The sequence below is a fragment of the Cajanus cajan genome, chromosome 10, assembly GCF_000230855.2.
Source record: "Cajanus cajan strain Asha chromosome 10, NIPB_CcT2T_4, whole genome shotgun sequence".
Taxonomy (NCBI): Eukaryota; Viridiplantae; Streptophyta; class Magnoliopsida; order Fabales; family Fabaceae; genus Cajanus; species Cajanus cajan.
The window spans coordinates 26,637,630-26,658,284 of NC_138526.1; positions in this window are offsets into that span (position 1 = coordinate 26,637,630).

A 20,655-nucleotide genomic window follows, 5' to 3' on the forward strand; every position below is an offset into this window, starting at 1 on the left:
GGCTTAAAGGCTTCAATTGGGCATGCTCTGATAGGATGTGACATCGGGGCATAGTTATTTTTAGTTTAATATGTTATTGTTTTAATAACTTTAGTTTCTCTTCTTTGTAATTTCTAACGAAGAGATAACGTAGATAAAGTTTATAATTCAAGGAAAATGTATGTTAAGAATTGTAATTTGAACGTTCTTGATAAAAGACCAGAATGAATATCTTTGTTATATTTTATTACATGATTTGGAAAATATAAATTGATTCCTAACCAGGAGGCACTGCCACCTTTACTGGAGTTAATTTATATTTCCTTTATTATTATTTGTATATATATGATTTCTTGTTTTCACTAAATTGTATTGAAAGTCTTAACTTCTTTTCTTTTATAATTTTTTTTACACTGTAGTTATGATTTATGAGTTACGAATGTGAATCTTCTACCTTGTGATATCTGAAATATTTGTCAACTATGAAAAATTTTATTTACCCAATAAGAAGAAAAGAAATATTTTATTGTTACATTTGTTGTATATTAATAATGGGGTAGAGGGTGTCACATTTAGTGGTATCAGAGCAGGTCGATCTAATCGACCGTGAGTTATGAGTTTACTATGCTTACTTGATTTATTATGTTTATTTGGTACATGAATGATGGACTAAACTGATTGTTAAACTTGTTGGTATGCTAGTATGATGATTGATTATGTTTATTGATTGTATTATTTTCTTAGACTATGGCTGGTAGAAATGATCGTGCGATTGCCGATGCTCTTCAAGCATTAGCACAAGCTATGAATAATAACAATAGGACTGAAGTTACTCCTAACTGGTTGGAGCAATTTCAACGAAATCACCCACCTACCTTTAAAGGAGGATATGACCCTGATGCTGTTATGAATTGGCTAACAGAAATAGAGAAAATTTTCAATGTTATGGATTGTCCCATCGCTCAGAAGGTGAAGTTGGCCACATTCATGTTGACTGCTGATGCTCACTTTTGGTGGGAAGGAGCACTTCGGAGGATGATTGATGGAGGGGTGCACTTGAATTGGGACAACTTCAAGAAGGTCTTTCTTGAGAAGTATTTCCCGGATGATGTGAGAAGTCGGAAAGAAATGGAATTCCTTGAGCTGAATCAAGGGAACGACACAGTGGCTGTGTATGCTGCCAAATTTGATGCTTTGGTTCGTTATTGCACACACTACCATGGTGAGGGTGGTGAAAGAGCTAAATGCATAAAATTTGTAAATGGTCTGCGTCCTGAAGTGAAAACTGCAATTAACTATCAGGAGATATATCACTTTCCCACTCTGGTCAATAAGTGCAGCATTTATGATCATGACAACCGTGCTCGTGCTGCTTTTTATAAAGGAGTTGGAGGTCCTATCCGTGCTGTGAGTTCTAGTACTTCGGGAAGGAGTAAGCCTTACTTCGCTTCTAATAGATTTCAAGGGAGTAAAGCTGCTGCTAATAAAAGTAAGTTGTTTACTAGAGGATCCACTGTTAGTGCTACTGGAAGTGTTGGAGGGTCTGTGTCCACTCCTTCAGGAAGATGTGGGAAGTGTGGACGTGTTGGTCATAATCAGTCTGAGTGTCTTGACAAGGAGATTACCTGCTTCAATTGCAGTGGCAAGGGTCACATCAGCACCCAATGTCCTGAACCACGAAGAACACGTGTTATTGGATCGGGTTCGCAAACTGAGCGTCCAAAGACTGTGGGGAGAGTATTTGCTCTTAGTGGTACTGAAGCTTCTCGGTCAGAAAATTTGATACAAGGTACTTGTTTCATAGCTGAGACTCCTTTTGTTGTACTATTTGATTCTGGTGCAACTCATTCCTTTATTTCTGTCTCTTGTGTCCAAAAATTGAATTTGCCTGTGTCTTTGTTAGATTTTGATCTAGTTGTTGAAACCCCTACTAATGGTCTTGTGACTACATTCCTAGTGTGTTTGAAATGTCCTTTGACAGTTTCTGATAAGCAGTTTCTAGTTGACTTAATTTGTTTGCCTCTTAGTCAATTAGATGTAATTCTTGGCATGGATTGGTTATCTTCTCACCATGTCCTTTTAAACTGCTTTGAGAAATCTATTTCCTTTGGTGAATGTCGCCACCGGCCCAAACGGGCCTCGGCGGTCGCGAAGACGGTCGAGCTCGCTTTTATTTTAGTTTTGAAAATGTATTGGATTATTAGAACGACGTGTTCTCAAACTGAGACCTTGTCGATCTTATCCAATTTATTTATTAAATATCTCACCAATCCATGTTAATCCCAAGCGGGACCCTCCATGGATTAGTGGTTTTCGTAAAAGGAGGGGTTCGTGGAGTCGCCACCAATGTTTTACTCAAAACATTGGAAAAAGGGATAAGGCAATTGATTTTATAAATCAACTTTGGCCATTACAACCAGAGTTGGGTAAGGGAGTCGGTTACGCGTGGGGAAGGTGTTAGCACCCCACAGCGCCCCTTTCGGGTTCCCTATGACAGATTGTTTCTAAAATAACAATGTAAAATTACTAGATTACCCCTATTTATTCTAAGCAATTATAAATTAACTATCTACATAATGACAGTTTAAATATGCACACAGAAAGCGGTAAAAGGAAGGACTTTAAGAAGAAACCTCTTGAAGCGTGCTTTCTATATATTTCGTAAAACCGGGAAGCTTTTTGGCGTTCCCTCGCTCTACAAGCCCGCTCGCTCCCTCCTATAAAATTTTGACTACGGAAATCCGGAGGATTTCCCTTCGACTAGGTTCGATCCTCAAGCAAAATGGCTCGGGGCTCAAGAACTTCGTCGGATCAACTCTCCGAGTGATTTCTAGGGCAGAACACTGCTCAAAAACCCCAGAATACTCAAGGAGAGGGTTGAAACTATGTGAAAAAAGTGTGGAATGACGTCCAATTGACGTCATATTTATAGGGAATAGGCGCAATACGGTCTACAGAAGCAATACGGCCGTATTGAAATTTTTGAACTTCAATACGGTCGTATTGAAGTTCAATACGGCCGTATTGAAATTCAGAAATTTCAATGCGCCCGTATTGAGTTCACTGCGGCTGTATTGAAGCTTCAATACGGCCGTATTGATTTCAGTACGGCCGTATTGAAGTTTCAGAAACTTCAATACGCCGTATTGAGTTCACTGCGGCCGTGTTGAAGCTTCAATACGGCCGTATTAAGTGTAGTACGGCCGTATTGGGCTTCATTCCCTCCACTTCCTTATTTTAAACTACTCTAAGACCTCTAAACCTACAGATAGCCATCCTATGGTCTTCTAGGAGTCCTTCTGGCTGACTTTCCTTCGATCTTTGAGGGTCTTCGAGTTTTATTTCCGACCCGGACAATTTTAGGGGTCTACAGCTGCCCCCCCTTTACTTAGTCGGACGGCCTTTTGGTGTACCGGCTGACAAGTAAAGGAGTTGACCCAATTGTCCGGGTGATGCGCCGACCTTCTGACTTGTAGCGTTTTCCGGTGGAAAATTGTCGAGTAGCCTCTCCAGGTTTTGCTTTGCTTGCTGCCCAAGCTGGAAGCTGTGAGTACCCGCCTCTCCAGGCTTAGCTTCACTCTTTGTTCGAGCCGGAAGCTAAGTACCCTTGTGACAACGGTAGCAGTGTGAGTTTCGCCTCTCCAGGCTTAGTCTCGCTCTTTGTTCGAGCCGGAAACTAAGCACCTTTGTGACGACGGTGAGCAGTGTGAGTTTCGCCTCTCCAGGCTTTGCTTTGCTTGCTGCCCAAGCTGGAAGCTGTGAGTACCCGCCTCTCCAGGCTTAGCTTCACTCTTTGTTCGAGCCGGAAGCTAAGTACCCTTGTGACAACGGTAAGCAGTGAGTACCTCCTTTCCAGAGATAGCTTCGCTCATTGCTCGAGCCGGAAGCTGCATACCTCCGTGTTTGTGACGACGGGGTAGCGTGAATATCTCCTTTCCAGGAATTTGTGATGATTTTTGTCTCCACAGTCCACGATGCTGCTTCGACGGTTTTTTTTTTTTTTTTTTTGTGCCGCTGTGGGCTGGATAACGCAGGGATCCGTCTAGGGGATGTGCAGTCTCATTCATAGATTCCTGTGCCCCAACTTGCATTGCATTGTTGGTACCCATGGGGAATTTCTGACTCCTTGGGGTATAGACACAGATGCTCTCTCTCTGAGTTGAGCGATGCCTTATGATTGGCTGACGTCCTTTCGACGTTGGTGGAGTATCCCGGTTATCCTTATTCGGGTGACTCTTTTTGATTTTCTGATTTTTTGCTGCCTCTGTGTAGGCTGTTATCCGCTGGGGATTCTGGATGTTGATTTTGTCTCCGCAGTCCACGATGCTGCTTCGACGATTGTTTTTGATTTTTGTGCCACTGAGGGCTGGATAACGCAGGGATCCGTCTAGGGGATGTGCAGTCATTCACAGGTTCCTGTGCCCCAACTTGCATTGCATTGTTGGTACCCTTGGGGAATTTCTGACTCCTTGGGGTATAGACACAGATGCTCTCTCTCTGAGTTGAGCAATGCCTTATGTTTGGCTGACGTCCTTTTGACGTAGGTGGAGTATCCCGGTTGTCTTTTATTCGGGTGTCTCTTTTCAATTTTTGATTTTGTAGCCTCTGTGTAGGCTGTTTATCCACTGGGGATTTTGTCATTCATTTCTTGACTGGCCTCTTCTGTTAGGCGTATCAGCTTTGACGTTCAATGATTGGCTGAGAGCCGGATTCCGCTTGGGGAATGATTATTGATCTTTTTGATTTTTTGATTTTTTGTAAGAGTGCCTCTGAATAGGCGAATTATCTTGATGTTTGATGATTGGCTGAATGCCGAATTCCTCTTGGGGAATGGTTATTGATCTTTTTGATTTTTTCTCCTTTTACAGGGGTGCCTCTTGAGTAGGCGACTGGGGATTTGAAGTTCAGTGTTCGGCTGAGTGCCAAATTCCGCTTGGGGAGTGGTTATTGATCTTTTTTATTTTTCCTCTTTTTGAAGGAGTGCCTCTTGAGTAGGCGATTGGGGAATGAGGGATCTTATGTATCCCAGAGTATTATTTAGGAAGCCTCTGCAGGCTTAGCCTCACTCAACACTTGAGCTGGAGAGCTATCTTCACTGAGGAAGTTTAAGTCCTTTGACTTGGATATTCTGCTTGGGAGATCGTACTTCCATTGGGGATTTTGACGACCTTGCTTGATAGCTCTTGCTGGGGATTTTGAATCCAAGAGCACGAGTTGAGGTTCCCTCTGGGGAGTATTATTTCTGCGAGCCTCTCCAGGCTCATTTATTCTGTGGGAGTATTGTTTCGGCAAGCCTCTCCAGGCTCAATTATTCTGTACGAGTATTATTTCGGCAAGCCTCTCCAGGCTCAATTATTCTGTAGGAGTATTATTTCGGCAAGCCTCTCCAGGCTCAATTATTCTGAAGGAGTATTATTTCGACAAGCCTCTCTAGGCTCAATTATTCTGTATGATGCTGTTGATTTTCTGAATCTTTGCATTTTGCTTGCTGCTGTCATACACAAGCAATTTTCTATTTTTCTATTTTATGCGGTTGCCTCATGATAAGGTCTTTGAATGTGCAACTAATGTGTGTGTGATGCACAAATGCAATACAATTTTTTATTTTTGTTCATTTATTTAGAAAAGTGAGTGGCTCTCCCTATCCTCTTCTTCTTGGAGGACTTTCTGTCATTGACGCGAGGGAGTATTTTTGTGAGCCTTTATGCAGGAGATTATGGATTTTACAGGAACCCCTCCAATTTTCTTTTATTGACCGATTATTAATGGAATTTCGTACAATTTTTATGAAAAACCAATTCAGAGGCATAATCACATGGTCAAGAAAGAAAAGAAACAAATGGATATTTTTATTGATATTCACAAGTGTTTTTACAGAAAGATATACAGAAGGAAATTTCTGAAGAATGGCTGGCCAAGGTAGGCTATACATTTTTGGCTTAAACAATTATATCTGTAATTGTCGCTCTTCCCGTTCCCCTAGTTGTTTCGGGTGAGATGCCTGAGCCAGGAGTGTAGATGCTGCAAGACGCTTGCTTCTAGAAGATTATCACTTGAACCGCCCTTCGGTTTTCGATTCAAGTGATCGTTGCTTGCTTTACTTTTTGCATCTTATTCTTTTGCCCCTAATTTTTGCCTAGGACATGTCCTAGCGGGGATAATTTTGCCTTTGTTTTGCCTAGTACCCTTGTACTGGCGGGCTTTTCGTTTTGCCCTAACTTTTGCCTAGGATGCCCTTTTTGGGTTTTCATCCTAGCGGGCTGATGCAAGCAACGTCTTCAAGCATAATACTTCTTTACCACGTCAGCGTTGACTGGGTATCGAAGTTCTTCTCCGTCCATGTCTGTGAGAATCAATGCTCCTCCGGAGAAGGCTCGCTTCACCACGTATGGTCCTTCGTAATTTGGGGCCCACTTTCCGATTTTGTCCTTTTGAGCTGGTAGCAATTTCTTCATTACCAGCTCTCCCTCATGGTAGATTCGAGGATGGACTTTCTTGTCAAAAGCCTTTTTGATCTTCCTTTGGTAGGCTTGACCATGGCATATGGCGTTCAGTCGTTTTTCTTCGATAAGGTTCAATTGGTCGTATCGACTTTGAACCCATTCTGCCTCGGAAAGTTTTGCTTCCATGATTACTCTCAGAGACGGTATCTCGACTTCAACCGGCAGAACTGCCTCCATTCCATAAACAAGGGAGAATGGAGTAGCTCCTGTGGATGTACGTACTGAAGTCCTATAACCATGGAGAGCGAAGGGTAGCATCTCATGCCAGTCTTTGAATGAGACAACCATCTTTTGTACTATCTTCTTGATATTCTTATTGGCTGCCTCGACTGCCCCATTCATCTTCGGTCGATATGGGGAAGAGTTGTGGTGCTGAATTTTGAACTCTTTGCACAGTTCTTCCACCATCTTATTGTTCAAATTGGGTCCATTATCAGTGATGATTTTGTCGGGAATACCGTATCTGCATATGATATTCTTTCTGATGAAGGATGTTACCACCCTTCGGGTCACATGAGCATACGATGCCGCTTCTACCCATTTGGTGAAATAGTCAATGGCTACGAGGATGAACCTATGTCCATTAGATGCCTTTGGCTCGATGGGTCCAATAACATCCATGCCCCACATTGCAAATGGCCATGGTGAAGCCAACACATTGAGTGGCGTTGGTGGGACATGAATGTTGTCGGCGTATGCTTGACACTTGTGGCATTTCCGGACGTATTGGTAACAATCCCTTTCAATGGTCGACCAATAATATCCTGCTCTGAGGATTTTCTTAGCCATTGCAGGTCCGGGAATATGGGTACCGAAAACCCCCTCATGTATTTCTTCGATTACATTTTGAGCTTCGACTTGGTCTATGCACCTCAACAAGACCGAGTCATAATTCTTTTTGTAGAGGGTTTCTCCAATCAACAGAAATCCCATGGCCCTTCTTCGGATATGCTTTTTATCATTATCGCTAGCCATATCAGGATATTCCCCTTTTGACAGATATTGTTTGATGTCATGGAACCATGGATGATCGTCAACAGCTTCATCTATCAGTAGGCAGAACGCTTGCTTATCGTGCCGCCGGATATTGATGATGGGCATTTCATGCTCCTTATCCAAGGCGAACATTGATGATAGTGTGGCAAGGGCGTCAGCGAACTGATTTTCCTCCCTTGGGATATATTCAAAGACGACATTTTGAAAGAATTGTATCAGGTCTTTGATATGCTCAACATATGGTATCAGCTTAGGATTTCGGACTTCCCATTCACCTCGCAGTTGGTGGATGACTAAAGCCGAATCTCCAAATACTTTGAGCTTTAGGATACCATTGTTGATTGCTGCTTGGATTCCTAACGCGCAGGCCTCGTATTCGGCCATGTTATTTGTACAGTCGAAGTTGAGTCTTGCCGTTAAGGGGATATGCTTTCCTTGTGGGGAGATTAATACTGTTCCAATCCCCTGTCCAAGCATGTTGGAGGCTCCATCGAAATACATGGTCCACGTATCATCCTTAGGATCATCATGTTGTAAATGCATTATATCCTCATCGGGGAAATCATCCTGAAGGGATTGATAGTCATTGGTCGGCCCGTGTGCTAGGTAATCAGCTAGGGTACTACCCTTGATGGCCTTTTGTGTGACATGTATGATGTCAAATTCTGATAATTGTACTTGCCATCGGGCAATCTTCCCAGTGATTATCGGTTTGTCGAACACGTACTTAATTGGGTCCATTTTGGAAACCAACCAAGTAGTATGCCTAATCATATACTGCCTGAGCCGTTGTGTTGCCCATGCTAACGCACAGCACGTCTTTTCTAGTGGCGTGTAGCGGGTTTCATAATCAAGGAACTTTTTGCTCAGGTAGTAGATGGCTTGTTCTTTCTTCTTTGTTTCATCTTGTTGTCCTAGCACAGCTCCCATGGACTCATCAAGCACCGTTAGATAGAGGATTAATGGTCTTCCCTCGACAGGTGGCACCAACACTGGTGGATTGGCCAAGCACTGTTTGATCTTATCGAAAGCTTGTTGACAATTCTCATCCCAAACTTCGGAATGATTCTTGCGCAACAGCTTGAATATTGGTTTGCACGTGTCAGTTAACTGTGCGATGAACCTTGCGACGTAGTTCACCCTGCCGAGGAATCCTCTAATTTCTTTCTCAGTTTTAGGAGGAGGCATTTCCATTATTGCCTTTACTTTATCGGGGTCCATCTCTATGCCTTTTTCACTGACGATGAACCCGAGAAGCTTACCCGACCGAACTCCGAAAGTACACTTAGCCGGGTTTAGCTTAAGCTGATACTTACGAAGCCGATTGAATAATTTTCTCAAATATTGGATGTGGTCCATCTCGTCTTTTGACTTTGCGATCATGTCATCCACGTATACTTCAATTTCTTTGTGGATCATATCGTGGAATAGCGTCACCATCGCTCGTTGGTAGGTGGCACCCGCATTTTTAAGTCCAAAAGGCATCACCCTGTAGCAGAAAGTGCCCCAGGGTGTAATGAAAGAAGTTTTCTCGCGGTCTTCTATATTCATCTTGATTTGATTATACCCCGAGTATCCATCCATAAAGGAATAGAGTGTGTTTGTGGCGGTGTGATCCACAAGTGTATCGATGTGGGGCAAGGGAAAATCGTCCTTTGGACTGGCACGATTCAAATCCCTATAATCAACACACACTCTAACCTTCCCATTCTTTTTGATGACTGGCACAATGTTAGCCAGCCATTCGGGATACTGGGATACAACCAAGAATCCCGCGTCCAATTGTTTTTCTACCTCCTCCTTAATCTTTAAGGACCATTCGGGCTTGATTCGTCGAAGCTTTTGCTTAATGGGTCGAAACCCCTCTTTTAATGGCAACTTGTGTTCGACGATGTTGGAGTCCAATCCGGGCATATCATGGTACGACCATGCAAATACGTCCTTGTATTCCTTCAACAATTGAATCAATTGCGTTTTTATTCCATCACTGATATGGGTCCCAATGTTGACCTCTTTCAATTCTTGACCCTGCCCCAAATTCACGGCCTCCAATTCTTCTTGATACGGTTGGAGTAGACGAGCTTCTTGATCTAGCAGTCTTTGCAGATCCGGAGAGATGGTCTCCTCATCACTGTCCAACTCAACCCATTCATCCTCGGCTTTCGGATCCCGGTCAGAGCGAGCAATCACAGACATAATTATTTATTGATTCTGTTTAGGTTTAGAATGATTAATATTAATGAGAGAGAGAGAATAGAACAAAATGAGAGAATAATGTGTGAAAAATGCCTCTTTATTGATATATGTATGTAAAACTGTACAAAACCCTTTATTTACATGAAAAGGTCCTCATGATCTCGGGTACTGATCATGAGTCCCTAAAAGAAAAAATGTGGAGGGGCCCTATCATGGCTTGCCCTTCTCTCTACTCCTGCTGCGGTAGAGGATTCTTGCTCACGTCGGGCGCCGTCGAATCGAAAGTGACCCACCCAGCATCGATAAGGTCTTGGACCTTATACTTGAGAGCTCTGCAGTTCTCCGTTGAATGCCCCGGTGCCCCCGAATGGTATAGACATTTGTCTTGTGGATTGTACCAATCGGGGTAAGGTGGATTCATTTTCTTTGGTGGAATGTAAGCTATAAGACGTGCCTCTACTAGCTTTGGCAGGAGATCGCTATAAGTGGTCGGAAGTTTATCAAACTTCTTCACAGAGTTATTTTGCGATTTGCCTGACTTCGAAGCGGAAGAAGATGGAGAAATGGTTACAGCGTTGACTCCTCCTTCTTTCTTCTTCCCGAAGGCCTTCTTAGCTTCATATGGTTGGGAAGGCTTAGCCAGCTTCCCACTTTTAAGTCCTTGTTCCACCCTTTCTCCAATGGTGATGATGTCCGAGAAGAGTGTCGTTGTGTTCCCTATCATTTTATCGTAATAGGGACCAGTCAACGAGTTGATGAATAAGGACACCGTCTCCTTATCCGACAGCGGGGGCTCTATCTGTGCCGCCAACTCCCTCCAACGTTGGGCGTACGCCTTGAAGGATTCATCGTTCTTTTTACTCAAGGCTTGAAGATCAGACCTATCAGGTGTTAGGTCGATGTTGTATTTATAGCGCTTGAGAAAGGCGTCGGCCAACTGCCTCCATGTATGTACTAGATTTCCATCTAGCTGCATATACCAGTTGAGTGCAGTTTCAGCTAAGCTCTCTTGAAAGCAGTGGATCAAGAGCTTTTCATTTGTGGCATATGCGGCCATCTTGCGACAGTACATGGTGAGATGACTTTTGGGGCAAGTCGATCCCACGTACTTTGGAAAATCCGGCACTTTAAATTTAGGAGGGAATTGGATGTCCCTCACTAAACACATGTCGGTGGCATCCTTGATGTCAAAATCATGCCCCTCCATAGCCCTTAGCCGATCCTCGAGGGCGTGGAATTGTTCCTTTGATACTTCGGGCTCTTTAATCATAATTCCAGCCCCAAGGGGTACAGCGTGTGGAGGATCTTTTTCATGCTCTTCCTCCTCTCCCTCATGATGGGACCCATGATCACTGTGATGAGATCCATGGATGTTGTGATGACGCATGAGTTCCATCATTTGCGCCATTTGGTCTTTAAGTTGTGAAAGCTCGGTTGTGAGCTTTTTGTTTTGCTCCTCCAATGCTTCCATTTTCTTGATCTTCTTTGCGCGTGTGAGGACAGAGAGATGACCAGCCACTTTCTAAAATGAATTTTTTAATCTAATTAGTTTATTCATGAATACGCTCTTGATGTGAGCTTGATAACCCTCCATTTTTAAGGCGCTGCCTTTTTAAAACAGAGTGTTACCACCCTCCTTGACTTATGATCTCTCCTCAACGGAGAATCTCGATAATCATGGGTCCCTTTTACTCACATCGAGAGGGTATTGGTGAACCTAAAATGCATGGTCTATGAGGATGCATGATGTCTTATTGGTAATGATGTACATGCTCCTCACTTTTATTATATTTTCACACATGGTCTTTCCTCTCATGTCATGGTTTTTTCATGCATGGGGATTATTCTTTAGACCTTATCACGAGGTTTATTATTAATGCACAAACAATTGCACATAAGCATTTACACAAACAATTCACTCATCCACGAACAGTCACGAGCGAATCACGAGGTAGGGGTATCCTGCAGAAAGGTGCATATTCAAGGTAGGTTCTAACTGTTCTCACCAGTCCAAGGCCCCCAAGGTGCCCCCATTATAGGGACCCAATTCCTCTCATCGTAGGTCGATGGAAAGCTCCAACGCACCGTCGGACTCAAGTTCATGGTTATCACCTTGAGTGATGTTTTCCGACAACGGTCTACGGGCACCTATAGACCCATTCGACAACCGGCCGTACTAACATCCACTCCCTATGGTTAATCACTCATGCCCCCGGGTATAGAGGGAACTGTTGTGTGCAAAGGTTTGTGTGCAGTTTTTATTTCAAACAATTGCGTAAATTTAAAAATACAACAGTTATTAAAGCCAAATAGATAAACATGTTATCATACAAGTGAGGGGTAACGAAGTAATTTTAACTATTATTTGTTAAAAACAATCTGTCACTAAATGGGACTGACTCTCGAAGCTTCCCCAGTGGAGTCGCCATCTGTCGCCACCGGCCCAAACGGGCCTCGGCGGTCGCGAAGACGGTCGAGCTCGCTTTTATTTTAGTTTTGAAAATGTATTGGATTATTAGAACGACGTGTTCTCAAACTGAGACCTTGTCGATCTTATCCAATTTATTTATTAAATATCTCACCAATCCATGTTAATCCCAAGCGGGACCCTCCATGGATTAGTGGTTTTCGTAAAAGGAGGGGTTCGTGGAGTCGCCACCAATGTTTTACTCAAAACATTGGAAAAAGGGATAAGGCAATTGATTTTATAAATCAACTTTGGCCATTACAACCAGAGTTGGGTAAGGGAGTCGGTTACGCGTGGGGAAGGTGTTAGCACCCCACAGCGCCCCTTTCGGGTTCCCTATGACAGATTGTTTCTAAAATAACAATGTAAAATTACTAGATTACCCCTATTTATTCTAAGCAATTATAAATTAACTATCTACATAATGACAGTTTAAATATGCACACAGAAAGCGGTAAAAGGAAGGACTTTAAGAAGAAACCTCTTGAAGCGTGCTTTCTATATATTTCGTAAAACCGGGAAGCTTTTTGGCGTTCCCTCGCTCTACAAGCCCGCTCGCTCCCTCCTATAAAATTTTGACTACGGAAATCCGGAGGATTTCCCTTCGACTAGGTTCGATCCTCAAGCAAAATGGCTCGGGGCTCAAGAACTTCGTCGGATCAACTCTCCGAGTGATTTCTAGGGCAGAACACTGCTCAAAAACCCCAGAATACTCAAGGAGAGGGTTGAAACTATGTGAAAAAAGTGTGGAATGACGTCCAATTGACGTCATATTTATAGGGAATAGGCGCAATACGGTCTACAGAAGCAATACGGCCGTATTGAAATTTTTGAACTTCAATACGGTCGTATTGAAGTTCAATTCGGCCGTATTGAAATTCAGAAATTTCAATGCGCCCGTATTGAGTTCACTGCGGCTGTATTGAAGCTTCAATACGGCCGTATTGATTTCAGTACGGCCGTATTGAAGTTTCAGAAACTTCAATACGCCGTATTGAGTTCACTGCGGCCGTGTTGAAGCTTCAATACGGCCGTATTAAGTGTAGTACGGCCGTATTGGGCTTCATTCCCTCCACTTCCTTATTTTAAACTACTCTAAGACCTCTAAACCTACAGATAGCCATCCTATGGTCTTCTAGGAGTCCTTCTGGCTGACTTTCCTTCGATCTTTGAGGGTCTTCGAGTTTTATTTCCGACCCGGACAATTTTAGGGGTCTACAGTGAATGTAAGAGTACGGAATTTCTTAGTGCTGCTGACATTAAAACTTGTTTAAAAGACAATGAAAGAGTGTACATGATCTTAGCTTCTTTAACACTTGAGACTGATAGTAAGCTAGACGAGATTCCCTTAGTGAGAGAATTTCCAGAAGTATTTCCTAAGGATGTGTCTAGTTTACCACCTGAGAGAGAGATTAAGTTTAGCATAGACTTAGTACCAGGTACCCCACCTATATCTATAGCACCCTATAGGATGTCCCCAACAGAGTTAGTTGAGCTTAAGAAACAAATAGAGGAATTACAAGGAAAACAATTCATTAGGCCTAGTGTCTCGCCTTGGGGAGCGCCTGTTTTATTGGTTAAGAAGAAAGATGGGAGCATGAGGTTGTGCGTAGACTATAGGCAACTGAATAAAGTGACCATTAAGAATAAGTATCCTTTGCCTAGGATAGATGACCTTATGGATCAACTAGTTGGAGCTTGTGTGTTCAGTAAGATAGATTTAAGGTCAGGATACCATCAGATTAGAGTGAGAGCTGAGGATGTTCCTAAGACTGCCTTTAGAACCCGCTATGGGCACTATGAGTATTTAGTTATGCCTTTTGGTGTGACTAATGCACCTGGTGTTTTTATGGACTACATGAATAGGATCTTTCACCCTTACTTGGATAGATTTGTAGTGGTCTTCATAGATGATATCCTAGTGTATTCCAAGACTAGGGAAGAGCATGTTGAGCACCTTAGGATCGTTCTTCAAACCCTTAAGGAGAAACAGTTGTATGCTAAATTGTCAAAATGTGAATTTTGGTTGGATAGTGTGAACTTTCTAGGACATGTGATATCCAAGGGTGGAATAGCTGTAGATCCTGCTAAGGTAGAAGCTGTGTTAGAGTGGAGAACACCTAAATCAGTATTTGAGATTAGGAGTTTCCTAGGACTAGCTGGTTATTACAGAAGGTTCATAGAGAATTTCTCTAGGCTAGCTCTTCCTTTGACTAAGCTGACGAAGAAAGACCAACCTTTTGTGTGGGATTCTAAGTGTGAGGAAAGTTTTCAAGAACTTAAGAGGAGATTAACTAGTGCTCCTGTGTTAGTATTACCTGATCCTAGTAAGACTTTTGAGGTATTTTGTGATGCTTCTAAATTGGGTTTAGGAGGAGTGCTTATGCAAGAGGGTAAGGTAGTAGCCTATGCTTCAAGACAACTTAAAATTCATGAGCAAAACTATCCTACTCATGACCTTGAGTTAGCTGCAATAGTATTTGTGCTTAAGTTGTGGAGACATTACTTGTTTGGGTCTAGATTTGAGGTTTTTAGTGACCATAAAAGCCTTAAGTACTTGTTTGACCAAAAGGAATTGAATATGAGGCAGAGGAGATGGTTAGAGTTTCTTAAGGATTATGACTTTCAATTGAATTATCACCCTGGCAAGGCTAATGTTGTAGCTGATGCTTTGAGTAGAAAATCTTTGAGAATGTCTTCCTTGATGATTAGGGAAATGCAAATGATTGAGGAGTTTAGGGATATGAGCTTAGGGTGTGAGTTGACCTCTAAGAGTATTAAGTTGGGAGCTTTAAGAGTGACTAATAGCTTGATAGATGAGATTAGAGAAGGTCAGAAGATGGATCCTTTCTTATTGAGTCGGGTAGAGAAGTTGAATCAAGGTGTGAAAAGTGAGTTTAGAATTGGAGTGGATGGAGTTTTGAGACTTAAGGATAGGTTGTGTATTCCTAATGTGTCAGAACTTAAGAGAGCAATCCTGGAAGAAGGTCATAAGAGTATCCTTAGTATCCATCCAGGAGCCACTAAGATGTACCAAGACCTTAAGAAGATGTTTTGGTGGCCTAAGATGAAGAGGGAAGTGGAGGAATTTGTGTATGCTTGCTTAGTATGTCAGAAAGCTAAGGTAGAACACCAAAAACCTTCAGGTTTGATGCAACCTCTAGATGTGCCTGTGTGGAAGTGGGATAGCATCTCTATGGATTTTGTAGTTGGGTTACCTAAGACTGTGAAGAACTTGGATGCTATATGGGTCATTGTGGATAGATTGACTAAGTCTGCCCATTTTATTCCCATTAATATTAGGTACTCTTTGGAGAGGTTAACCAAGTTGTACATCAGTGAGATCGTGAGGTTGCATGGAGTTCCTACTAGTATTGTGTCTGATAGAGATCCTAGGTTCACCTCTAGATTTTGGGAGAGTTTGCATAAGGCTTTAGGCACTAAGCTTAGATTGAGTTCAGCTTACCATCCCCAAACAGATGGCCAAACTGAGAGAACCATACAATCTTTGGAAGACTTGTTGAGGGCTTGCATCTTAGAACGTGGGGGTAGTTGGGATAGTTTCCTACCTTTGATAGAATTTACCTCCAATAATAGCTACCATTCTAGTATTGGGATGGCACCATATGAGGCTCTGTATGGTAGGAGATGTAGAACACCTTTATGTTGGGTAGAACCTGGAGAGAATGTCATGTTAGGACCTGAGATAGTTCAACAAACTACTGAACAGGTTAAGATGATCCAAGAGAAGATGAGAGCAACTCAGAGTAGGCAAAAGAGTTATAATGACAAGAGGAGAAAAGACCTTAAGTTTAAAGAAGGTGATCATGTATTCCTTAAAGTCACTCCTTGGACAGGAGTAGGCAGAGCACTGAAATCCCGTAAGCTTACTCCACGTTTCATTGGTCCTTATCAAATTCTTAAAAGAATCGGTGAAGTGGCCTATCAAATTGCTTTGCCTCCATCTCTTTCAAATCTCCATAGTGTCTTTCATGTTTCCCAACTCAGAAAGTATGTCCATGATCCTTCCCATATCATTGAGTCTAACAACATTCAGTTGAAGGATAATCTTACTTATGAAACGGTTCCTCTAAGGATTGATGACACGAGAGTGAAACAACTAAGAGGAAAGGAAATCCCTTTGGTTAAGGTCGTTTGGGGAGGAAATATTGAAGAAAGTGCTACATGGGAATTAGAAAGCAAGATGCGAGAAGCTCATCCATTTCTGTTTTCAGGTAAATTTCGGGGACGAAATTTCTAAAAGGAGGGGAGAATTGTAACACCCAAATTTTTATTATTATTATTTTAATGGCATTTTCGTAATTTTAATAAAGTTATAGGGGTATTTTGGGTTCCGGAACGGGCCGTTCCAAAAGTGAAACGGGCCGTTCCAAATGTTGAAAATGTGAGGTTTTTGTAGTCCCAGAACGGCCTTGGAACGGGCCGTTCCGGTATGGAGAACGGGCCGTTCCGGAAGGAGAACGGGCCGTTCTGCTGAGATTGAGAACGGGCCGTTCTGGTTTTAGAACGGGCCGTTCTGCTTTTTGGGAACGGGCCGTTCCGATTTTGGAACGGGCCGTTCCAGTTGAGAAATTTGCACAAATTCGAAGGATCCGGAACGGGCCGTTCCGAATTCAATACGGGTCGTTCCGGGTACACCAGTTTGCCTATAAATAGGGCAGGGGGGGTGAAAATTTTTATACAGAGGAAGAAAGTGAAATTTTAGAGAGAGAAAGAGAAGAGAGAGAGAGAGAGAGAGAGAGAGAGAGAGAGAGAAAGAAAGAAAGAAAGAAAGAGAGGGAAGAAAGAGATAATCCAGAGGAGGAGACCCTGCCCAAGTTCCAGCTCCTGCTTATCCAGGTAAGGGGGGGAGTGAGAACCTCGCTCAGGGGTGTGGGGATAATTGTTGGATAGTTGTTTGTCGGATTGGCCCCCAATCCCTTGCCGTTGTTCTGTCTGATTTTCTATTTACTCTACTTTGTTCTTTGTTGAAGATGCCGTTGTTCTGTTTGATTTTCTATTTACTTTACTTTGTTCTTTGTTGAAGGTGCCGTTGTTCTGTTTGATTTTCTATTTACTCTACTTTGTTTTTGTTGAAGGTGCCGTTGTTCTGTCCGATTTTCTATTTATTCTACTTTGTTCTTTGTTGAAAGTAATAAATGAATATAAAATTAATGTTAATAATAAATGAGGTTTAATATGAACAAGAATGCTCTCTGGATCTCTGTGAATTCCTGTGCGGACCTTATGAGGAGTATTGATGACATGACCACGTGAAATATGGACAAATGACATGAGACCTAAGAATGGACTATTGAGACAAACTATGATTATGATACTATGACAAATAATGATATGATGTACTAAATGAAATTATGTAATAAGTTAAATGTTGAGTTAATGAGATTATAAATGTATGACATGCATCATATGCATATATTACTCCAGGTGTGCCGCTGAGGCCGCATACCCACGACTAACAAGGTGTACTTTATGGTCACCCACGATGTAACATGCTAACAAGGTGTACCTTATGGTCACCCACGACTAACAAGGTGTACCTTAGGGTCACCCACGATGTAACATGCTAACAAGGTGTACCTTAGGGTCACCAGTGATGTAACCAGGTGTACCTTAGGGTCACCAACGATGAATTGTGAATCTTCCGTATGGCGCCACATGCATGCATTTATGAGTTGAGTCCATGACATCATAAGCATGATAAATGAGTATATATATGTGATATTGACTATTTATGTATTGTTTACATGTGACTTATATATGTTGTGTGTGTGTGTGCTATCTAGCAGTTATTTCTGCACCTGAAACTGAGTGAGATGTTTCTCACTCCCTTGTTGTTTTTGTATATGTTTTAAATTATGTTGCAGATGATCAGCATCATGAGGATGTTGGTGATGAGGCTTAAAGGCTTCAATTGGGCATGCTCTGATAGGATGTGACATCGGGGCATAGTTATTTTTAGTTTAATATGTTATTGTTTTAATAACTTTAGTTTCTCTTCTTTGTAATTTCTAACGAAGAGATAACGTAGATAAAGTTTATAATTCAAGGAAAATGTATGTTAAGAATTGTAATTTGAACGTTCTTGATAAAAGACCAGAATGAATATCTTTGTTATATTTTATTACATGATTTGGAAAATATAAATTGATTCCTAACCAGGAGGCACTACCACCTTTACTGGAGTTAATTTATATTTCCTTTATTATTATTTGTATATATATGATTTCTTGTTTTCACTAAATTGTATTGAAAGTCTTAACTTCTTTTCTTTTATAATTTTTTTTACACTGTAGTTATGATTTATGAGTTACGAATGTGAATCTTCTACCTTGTGATATCTGAAATATTTGTCAACTATGAAAAATTTTATTTACCCAATAAGAAGAAAAGAAATATTTTATTGTTACATTTGTTGTATATTAATAATGGGGTAGAGGGTGTCACAGATCTTGTGCAGGTTGACATAACATGTATAACCTAGATATCATATTACCCTGACCAATCTTCTTGAAGTCGTTGATTTTTTGTATCACAAAATGAGTGGCATACAAGGTTATGCATAAGTCTCCATTATGTAATAAGGAACGGACAGAAATGAGATTGAAATTGAAACTTGGAACATATAGAACATTGAACAATGTAAATTTGTCATCTATCCTAATATTTCCAATGCCTTTCACAGGTATTTTAGATTGATTTGGCAAGGTAACAAATTGATCATTCACAACAGTTAATGAATGGAACATGGTTTGACAACATGCAACGTGTGTACTGACACCAAAATCTAAAATCCATTTGTTTGAAAAATTGTAGTTACTATTAGGTTTAATAAAAAGATTGCACCATTGTTGTGAGGCTGATCAAAATTATGCGAATTAGAGCTTCCTGTTTGATTTTGAAGGAGAGCTAATAATTGTTGATATTGTTGGGCAGTGAATTTGAATGATGGTTCTTCCTCTCTGGCAACTTGATTGACCAACTGTTTGTTGTTTGAAGCCGGAGTAGTAAATGGTTTCCTTTTTATGTGGGCTGGATAACCATGAATCTTGAAATAAGTATTCTTTGTATGCCTATATTTTTTTGCATTCTTCACAAAAAGGTCTATCCTTTTGATTTTGCTTGAATTTATTTTCTGGTGCTTGCATAGCAAAAACGGAGTTGGTGTCTTGAAGAGGATGAGTCACTCCTAGTTCTCTTTGAGTTTCCTCTTGGTTCAGAAGAGAGAAAACTTGATTCATCGGTGGAATCAGATCCATAAGAAGGATTTGGCCCCTCACATGAGAGTATGAATCATTTAAGCCAATAAGGAAAAGAATCACCTGATCCATATTGTGATGATCTATCCATGGTTTGATTCCACCGCAAGTACATGCATTGAGTGGCTGGAATTCGGCTAATTCCTCCTAATATGACTTTACTTTGGTGTAGTACTGAGTAATGGTTAGATTCCCTTGTTTCAAGTTTATGAGATCATGTTTGATCTTGAAAATTCTTGGACCATTCTTTTTCTGAAACCTAATCTTTAGGTCATTCCAGATGTCTTTAGAGACCAAATTCATGATCCAAGATGCAATAATGCTATTATTGTGCTTCCAAGATTGTCGTTTTGGATCATTTACGAATGGTTTTAGAATTGAGCCATCAATGAAGCCAAGTTTGTTCTTGCCTTCAAGAGCCATGCAAGATCGCTAATTGGATTTTGTGAGAGGTTGGGACACAACGACTGAAGATGGATTATGAGAGGGATGAAGAAAAAGAGGATCAACATATTCATCTTTTGTTGTACTGGAAGTCATGGATGAAAAACCTAAGAGAACGAAGACTCGAAAATGGAGAAATTAGTGAGCAGAAATGATTATGAAAAAAAAATTGATTATACAATATTAATATTTTTTTAATAAATTTATTATAAAATAATTATTTAATTTAATATTTTATAATTTAAATTAATTTTTTAATGATTGAGAATGATTTTCGTAACGTTGAATCATTTTTCTAATCCCTTATCAACTCATCATTTTTCTATTCCCTTATCAACTCATCGATGTTGTAGTCAAGGTTTATATTCTTGTTTGTTTTTGCCGTGTGTCTTTTATCCTTTATACATGTCATTTTCATTTACCTGCATGATGATATTAGTTATCCTTCGATATTCCACGATGCTATCTTAACCAAACTTTACAGATCAATAAATGCGACCTTTATAATATTCTATGCCATCACGTATCATCCAGAAATCGACGTGCGTAAATAGGGCACTTCCTAGTTTCCACCACGTATAACATCATTATATGGGTGCAATATCCAATATTCATTTGATTTAATTACCAAAAAAAGCAGCAACGTTTAAAAAAAAAAAACAAAAGATATATTTTTGTAGCTAATTTAAATTATAATTTTAACTGTGTTTTAGGATAAATTTATGTCCATTTTCTCAATTTAGAATTGTCAAATCCTCTTTGTATATTTGCATGTGAAAGCTTGGTCATC